We start from the raw sequence: 8,962 nt of genomic DNA, 5'->3' as shown, positions 1-8,962 counted from the left end.
AAGCACCTGCCTCCTGGCTTTGGATCAGAGCGGTGCGCCGGCCGCAGCGCACCGGCCACGGCGGCCACTGGAGGGTGAACCAATGGCAAAGGAAGACCTTTCTGTCTCTCTCTCTCACTGTCCACTCTGCCTGTCAAAAAGAAAAAAAAAATTAAAAAAAAGAAATAGGATAACATACTTGTGTTTTGATTTTTAACAAATTGAGATTTGATTTCTGTTAATACAGAAAATTAATTGGAGAAGTCTACAATCTTAGCAGCCAAACTGCCCCTAAGAGGCAATGTTTTGTAGCAACAAGAAGAATAGACTTGCTTGAATAATAAAATTAGATTCACAGAAGACTTTCAGAGTATGTTTGAAATATCTATCAGGTGACTTGAGTCTGTTTCATGAAAAAAAAATACTAAATGTGGCATGGCATGTCAGTTGATGCGAGGTTGGAATCACAGATAATGGACATGACAAGATATATCAAGATGAAATTTGAATGTGTGAAACTAATAGAAGGGGAAAAACAAAATGTGTACCTTAGCTGCTGTAGGAGATGGAAGAGATACAGATTTCTAATCAAATTTTATTATGAATAGATGCTATAAATGGTGATAAAATGAAAAGATAAAGTTGATTCCAATGCCAAGATAAATATAAGGAAAAGAAATATAGAAAGAAAGTGTGAGCCATGCTAACGCAGAAGCCTGACTGACTTAGTTCAAAAGAAAAAGTTCGCAGTCAAAAGTTCTAATCTGGGCAATGACATCTAAACATTTCAAAATGCAAAAGATGCAGTAACTTTGCTGAGAGAAAAATACAGCTTTAGGGGTTTTTTTTGTTTTTTGTTTTTTGGTTTTTTTTGACAGGCAGAGTGGATAGTGAGAGAGAGAGACAGAGAGAAAGGTCTTCCTTTTTGCCGTTGGTTCACCCTCCAATGGCCGCCACGGCTGGCGCGCTGCGGCCGGTGCACCGCCGCGCTGATCCGAAGGCAGGAGCCAGGTGCTTCTCCTGGTCTCCCATGCGGTGCAGGGCCCAAGGACCTGGGCCATCCTCCACTGCCTTCCCGGGCCACAGCAGAGAGCTGGCCTGGAAGAGGGGCAACCGGGACAGAATCCGGCGCCCCAACCAGGACTAGAACCCGGTGTGCCGGCGCCGCTAGGTGGAGGATTAGCCCATTGAGCCGCGGTGCCGGCCAACTTTAGGTTATTTTTAACTCCAAATACAATAAACTTAAATACCAATCTCAAGAGAATAAGAAAAGAACAAGAAACTAAAGAAAGCAGAAGGAAGGAAATAATAAAGAAAAGAATAGGAAATAAAATACAAAAAAGCTGAGAGGAATAATAAAGCCATAAGTGGGTGACTTTAAAGGTTAATAAAACTGGTGTGCATCTGGTGGGACTGCCTTTGTAAAATGGTAGGCAGAAATATCGAGGATGAAAGGTAGCAAATAACAGCAGTGTTTGAAGCCAGGTATGGAGCTGGATTTCTTGTCACTGCTGTACTGCTTGTGAAAACAGGCTAAAAAACAAAGCCCCACGGTCAGCAGGCATAGTGAGCTGCTATGTGCATTGCTGGGATCCCTTAGGGGAACTCCAATTCATGCAGCCCTCTGCTAATGCACCTGGGAAAGCAGTGGAAGGTGTTTCAAGTACTTGGATCCCTGCCAGCCACGTGGGAGACCTAGATGGAGTTCCTGGCTCCTGCCTTCTGCCAGCCAGATTCTTGAGCCCATCTGGGGAGTGAACCAGCAATGGAAGGTCTCTGTCTCTTTGTCACTCTGCCTTTCAACTAAATAAATATATCTCTATGAAAAGAAAAGATGAGCCCAGAAGAAAGGGAAGGAGGGAGGAAGGAAGGAAGGAAGGGAGAGAGAGAGGAGGGAAGGAAAAGAACGAACGAAAGGAGGGAGAGAAAAATAAAGAACACTAAGTCAGAATTTCATGTAGGAAAAACAGCTAAGTGGCATCTTTTGAAAGTTTATCCCACTCAAGATGAAAATAATACAAAAGCCTGAGACTCTAAGATAAGTGTATTTAGGATCTTGAAAGGCAGTATGAACAATAAAGGTAGAAATTATGAAGCCCTGATAGTCATCCATTCAACACTTGTCTTCAGCGTGTCAGCTAGTGCTCTAGATGCTAAAACCATAGGAATAAATCGACAAAAATCTCTGCTTTCAGATAAGAAAGTATATAGTATGAAGAAATAAAGGAAACAGGAGTAGACAGTGTTGGAGTTGGTAGGAGAGGACATGTAAATAAGTTCATGATTTTTCATAGTTTAATAAAAAGACATGTAAATAAATACTTGAAGGAGTAAGGAAGACATTCATGGATATAACTGGAGAAACAAAATCCAGAGAGAGGTAAATTGCAGGTTTAATTTTTGCAGGATGAGAGAGAGACACATATACACCTTAAACTTGTTCCTGAGTTCTTGCCTCCATGAGGGCAAGAATTCAAGGAGGAGGGCCGGCACCGTGGCTCACTTGGTTAATCCTCCACCTGCGGCGCCCGCATCCCATATGGGCGCCAGGTTCTAGTCCCGGTTGCCCCTCTTCCAGTCCAACTCTCTGCTGTGGCCCGGGAGTGCAGTGGAGGATGGCCCAAGTGCTTGGGCCCTGCACCCCATGGGAGACCAGGAAGAAGCACCTGGCTCCTGGCTTCGGATCGATGCAGCGCCGGCCGTAGTGGCCATTTGGGGGGTGAACCAATGGAAGGAAGACCTTCTCTCTGTCTCTCTCTCTCTCACTGTCTAACTGTCAAATAAAAAAAAAAAAATTCAAGGAGATGCAGAGAAAAGGAAGCAGGGAGGTAAGGTTTATGTAAAGACAAAGGGTGAGGTACACACTTGGGAGTACATCAGATATTTGATGTTGCTATTTACTAGATTTCAGGTAGTCTTTTTATAGGATGGGGTGGTGCCTGGGCAGGGATCTAATTGAATAAAGTAGGCAGAGTTTGGGGCAGTGCAGTGGCATGGTGATCTCTAGGAGTTTCATGGCATCTGTTACCCAACATGTGTGGCTGCAGGGCATGTGTTGGAGTCTAGGATTAGGGCATGGCAGGAACTGGGAAGTGAGGCTCAGGTGTGTGGTGGAGAATGGGTGTACCAACCTGCAGCCATGTTGCTTTGCCATGGCGGGAGATGGGGTTTGGGCGGTATATTCTTCAGCTCCTTCTTGCTACCTCCCTGCCTGTATCACAATGACCTGCGCAGGGGAGCACGACTGGCATATTTCACCCTGTGTGGGTGGAAGGGAGTAACAAGAGGAAGTGTAAAAGAAGAATGGATCAGAAAACAGGAAATCAGGTAAAGCAGAACTTTGTAGGTAATTGTAAGGTTTTGGTTTTTATTCTGAGAGAAGATAATTAGAGGGTTTTCACGGGGAAAAGAACATTCATAGTGCTGTGCTGAAAATAGATTAGAAGAGTGGTAGTTTTGAAGGAAGAAGAGTGATTGGAAAGCTATCTAGAAATCCAGTTCAGGGGCCGGTGTTATGGCGCAGCAGGTTAAACTGCCTCCTGCGATGCAGGCATCCCGTATGGGTGCTGGTTCGAGTTCCATCTGCTCCACTTCCAATGCAGCTTCGTGCTAATGCACCTGGGAAAGCAGCAGAAGATGGCTCTAGGACTTGGACCTCTGTGACCCATGTGGGAAACCCAGATGAAGCTCTTGGCTCCTGGCTTCAGCCTGACCCAGCCCCAGCCATTGTGGCCATTTGAGGAGTGAACTAGTGGATGGAAAATCTCTCCCTCTCTCTGTCTCCTTTTGCTTCTGTAGCTCTGCCTTTCAAATAAATAAATCTTTTAAAAAGTTCAGTTGAGGAATGAGGAGCATGAAAAGTATATCTTGTTTGGTCTTAATTCAAACAAAATGACCATAAAGCCACACAACTGGGGAAATTTGACCATGAACCGGAATTACATGACCCTGGGAATTACTTAGTTTTGCTGTTTATAGTACTAATAATGATGTCTTCATGTAGAAAATGCTCATTTTTAAAATGAAGCACACTGAAATACTTAATAATTCTATAACTTGCTTGAAAATATTCTGGGGAAAAAAGCACCAAGGACCAACAAAACAAAACAAACAAAACCCACAAAAAATCAGTAAGGATATATAAGATTTAAACTGTACTTTTCAATGATCACATGCAGGATTTTTCAATTGGTAGTTAAAACATGACCTTTCCTTGTCTCATTGAAGAAGTATATGGAGATACTGAACATTTTTATATTTTTTAGAAAAAAATTTAGTGAGTTATGTATTTTAAAAGTCACATTTTATAGGGCTGGCGCTTTGCAGTAGGTTCAGCCTCCACGTACTGTGCAGGCATCTCATGTGGGGGCTGGTTCATGTCCCTGCTGCTCCTCTTCTGATCCAGCTATCTGCTAATTGCCTGGGAAGGCAGTGGAGGATGGCCCAAGTGCTTGGGCCCCTGTACCCATGTGGGAGACCTGGAAGAAGCTCCTGGCTTCAGTTCAGTCCAGCTCTGGTTGTTGCAGCCATTTGGGGAGTGGACCAGTGAATGGAAAAACCTCCTGGATTGGAAGAGGAGTAGCCAGGACTCAACCCAGCACCCATACGGGATGCTGGTGCTGGCACCACAGGCAGAGACGTAATCCACTACACCACAGCGCCTGCCCCCTAAATTCTTTCTTAGAGAACCCTGAGACAGATTGAGACAGACTACAAGAGAAAACCATGCACATTTATTTAATATAAGTTTATATGGGATGAGAGTATGCATAAAGAAGTGATAAACGAAAGAAATGGTTAAACCCAAGCATTTTTGAGCTGGGTTTGATAGAGTGGAAAGTCACAGGGCCGGTGCCGCAGCTCACTAGGCTAATCCTCCACCTTGCGGCGCCGGCACACCGGGTTCTAGTCCCGGTTGGGGTGCCGGATTCTGTCCCGGTTGCCCCTCTTCCAGGCCAGCTCTCTGCTGTGGCCAGGGAGTGTAGTGGAGGATAGCCAAAGTACTTGGGCCCTGCAACCCCATGGGAGACCAGGATAAGCACCTGGCTCCTGCCATCGGATCAGCGCGGTGTGCCAGCGGCGGCGGCCATTGGAGGGTGAACCAACTGCAAAGGAAGACCTTTCTCTCAGTCTCTCTCTCTCACTGTCCACTCTGCCTGTCAAAAAAAAAAAAAAAAAAAAAAAAAAAGTCACAGGAAAATGTGATAGCACAAAGAGGATGAGCTAAGTGTAGTAAACTGGGGAGCGTTTTTCATGGCCTGATGAGTCTTCAGGGAAGAAGGGTTCCAGAGAGGTCAGAGAGCCCTTTTCAAATTGCTTCAGGTTAAAATATTCAATATACCAAGGTGTCAAGTTTTGGCATAGCCTTGAGCCCCCTCAATAGAATTAATCTGGTTTATTATTATTTTATTTGAAAGGCAGAGAGAGAGTTCTCCCATTTCGTGGATCAATACCCCCTCACCCCACCCCCTTGCTACACACACACACACACACACACACACAATGCTCACAACAGCTAGGGCTGGACCAAACTGAAGCCAGGAGCTTGAAATTCCACCCAGGTCTCCCACATGGGTGGCAGCGACCCAACTACTTGAGCCATTATCTGCTGCCTACCCAGAATGTGCATTAGGTGGCAGGTGAATTGGAAGCAGAGTAGCCAGGACTCAAACCAGGCACGCTGAGATGAGAGCATCCTAAGTGGTAACAACAGCTTTGTCAAAAAAAAACCTGCCCCTACCCTAGCTTTTTAAAAGCACCTAATCTCGTGGGAAACTTCCCTTAGCCTATCTACCAAGTTCTAATCCCCACTTATTGGGACACCTGTGGTCTGTATTCTTCCTTACTCATTGAGGGATGAACTTGTTCGACCACAGGTGTCTCTGTTGTCTGCGGCTGAAGGGCACTGATAGTTTATGTATGCATGTTTCATTTATCTTCACATTCATGACTATGCTTTGGTGCACAACAGTTCTTAATTTTGTTTCAGTTTTTCATTTTTTTTCTTCATGGTTAGCACTGTTTATGTCATATTCCTTTCTTATTCCAAAATCATATATATTATCATTTTTTAAATTTCAAGCTTTTATATCTTTGGTTCATCTGAAATTCATTTTTGTGTGTGATACCATATGTGTACATAGATCCAATCTCATTTTTTCCCATATGGTAACCATTTCTCCCACATCACGTATGTAAGTCATTCCTTTCTTTGCATTTTCCCACTTAGATGCAGAGCCCTCTTTGCCAAATATCGAATTTCTGTCTATCCGTGAGTTAGAATAGAACTTTTATTTTTTAAAATCTAATGAGTATATTTAAGACCTTTTTGATTTGTTTTCAAAACTTGTGAAACACTGCTTAGATAAGTACCTAAGTTAAGAAACAATGCATAAAGATTAATGATGTTTTAAAATTATTATCAGTTGATGTAACAATTCAGTAAAAAAAAATCTGCAAAGTTTTTGTTATGGTAGAGGGTATGAAAGTTTAGTAAGATTATGGTTGTCAGAACAATTTCACTGCAGACCTGTTAGCTAAGTGATTGCTAACAGATTTCTTGAAAGTCCTACATAGCACAAAGTATCCTTTTTATTATTGTCTTTTGTACATACATCATCTCACTTGTATTTTTGTATACTGGGAGAACAGATTTTAAAATGTTATATGAAAGGATTGTATACATCGTGTTTTGCAACTTTATAAGACTCAAACAATATAGTAAAAGTACCAATAGAATAAAAGGGGGGAGTTAGGGGAGGGAATTCCAAAAGCAACAAGAAAAAGAATCCACCAGACTCAAAGGTTTCTTGGCTTAGGAAAGAGGGAAAAGGAGCAAAAGGAGTCTTAAAATGACTCCAGTATTCCAAATTACCAGAACCTTGGATAATGAGCTGCTGACAATATTTTGGGGAAAAAAAGTTATTCCTACCCACTTCCCCCAGTCTTCTAAATGTTCCTCAAGAAATTGCTTGTGAGCTTTGGAATCTGTGTGAAAGTCTCCAAAAGAAAGTTTAGAATCCAAAACCCTTGGTTACAAGTGTGGGGAGCAACTTGGACTAGACTAAGTTACTGGAATTAAGACTTATTCTATGCATCTGCTCTCCCACAATATGGCGCTGAGAAGGGAGAAACAGCTTCTACACAGCTGCCTCCAGTTCAACCAATAAACTGTAGGACTTACTCCTGATTGGAGGAGAGCAGCGTACTCGGCGTGTGGGTAGCAGTGTTGGGATTGGTGGAAGAGGACTATAAAGGAGGAGAGAGACAACATGCACCAGGAACATCTAAGAGGAACATCTATCTGAAGGAACACCTGTGCAGCCCCTGAGAGAGCCGGCCGGCGGTGTGCCGCTCCCCCGCGGAAGTGGGGAAAGTGGCAGGGGGAACCGCCCTTCCACGGAGGTGGAAGGGACGGTAGCCAACCCGGGAAGAACCAGCAGCAAACCCGGGGAGGGCCGAGCAGACAAAAGAACAACCGCAGGGTCCTGTGTCGTTCCTCCACGAAGAGGGGGAGTGACATAATGGTGCCGTGACTCGGATATGAAGCCTAGGCAGGGTTTAGTGTCGTTCCTCCACGAAGAGGGGGAGCGACAACAAGTAACTTGTAGATGCTAAATTATCATACGACTTCACTATGTTAGCATCATATTCCAGTAATTTATAATCTGGGTCTACAGAAAACAGCCTTAGTGAAAGAACATTGGAATAGCAGTTAAGAAACAAGGATTTTTTTTGTCATGGCTAAGTCACTAACGTAAGTGTGGGTTTAAGAGTATGGGTGGTGGGGCCGCCACCTGCAGTGCCGGCATCCCATATGGGCGCCCGTGCGAGTCCCAGCTACTCCACTTCCAATCCAGCTCTCTGCTATGGCCTGGGAAAGCAATGGAAGATGGCCCAAGTCCTTGGGTCCCTCTCATATGGGAGACCCTGAGGAAGCTCCTGTCTCCTGGCTTTGGATCAGCTCAGCTCCAGCCATTGCAGCCAACTGGAGAGTGAACCAGCAGATAGAAGACCTCTCTCTCTCTGCCTCTCCTTCTCTCTCTGTGTAACTCTTTCAAATAAATAAATCTTTTAAAAAAAAAAAAAAGTATTGGGGGCAGTGTTGTGGCATAAGGAGTAGTCACTACCTGCAAAGCCAGCATCCCGTATGGGCCCAGGTTCCTTTCCTGGCTGCTGCACTTCTGATCCAGCTCCCTGTGAATGGCTTGGGAAAAGCAGCAGAAAGCGGCCCAAGGGCTTGGGCCCCTGCCACCCATGTGGGAGATCAGAATGGAATTCCAGGCTCCCAGCTTTGGCCTGGCCCAGCTCCAGTCATTGCGGCCATCTGGGGAGTGCACCAATGGATGGAAGATCTGTCTCTTTCTGTAACTCCGCCTTTCAAATAAATCTTAAAAAAAAAAAAAAAAAAGTGCAGATTCCTATAATCTATAGGGCGAAAGTAATGATCTTCAAGTTTCTCGGCAGCGCTTAAATTCAAGCTAAGTAAGCAACTGTAAAATTTTCAGTGTAAATCCAACTTAGCCTTCTGAGTTGTGGCCAAGCATTGGTAAGGGGAGCCCTAAAGTCCTTTCTCACCAGTTCTGAGCGAACTCTGCCTGGGTGCTTTTGGTGGCCTAACAGTGGACAGGATTTGGAGAACGACAATAGCCAAGACAAGCTCTCGATAAGTCGGTCGACACAGTCATTTCCTAAACAAGAAAACAGAGCTAGTGCGAAATAACCGGGGTCAGAATAAAGGCCTGGACTCCAAGGGCGCCTGGCCCCTCTCAAGTTAGCCTTCCCTACACGTCTCTTTCCGCTCTCACACCTCAAGCTCTTTTTCCTTCTTAAGCAGGAATGGTCCTCCTTCCTCGGACAGTCGTCCACTGAAAAAGAAGGTGCCTCTCCCCCACGCCTCCTTAATCGCTTAATCCCTGTACCCCGCCGCCCAAACAGCACAAGGGGCTCGCGGGACGTCGCCCGGCTCGCGCGGGGAGCATGC

The sequence above is a fragment of the Oryctolagus cuniculus genome, chromosome 12 (assembly GCF_964237555.1).
Source record: "Oryctolagus cuniculus chromosome 12, mOryCun1.1, whole genome shotgun sequence".
Classification (NCBI taxonomy): domain Eukaryota; kingdom Metazoa; phylum Chordata; class Mammalia; order Lagomorpha; family Leporidae; genus Oryctolagus; species Oryctolagus cuniculus.
The sequence above is the reverse complement of the archived record's forward strand: the minus strand, read 5'-3'. Positions refer to the sequence as shown.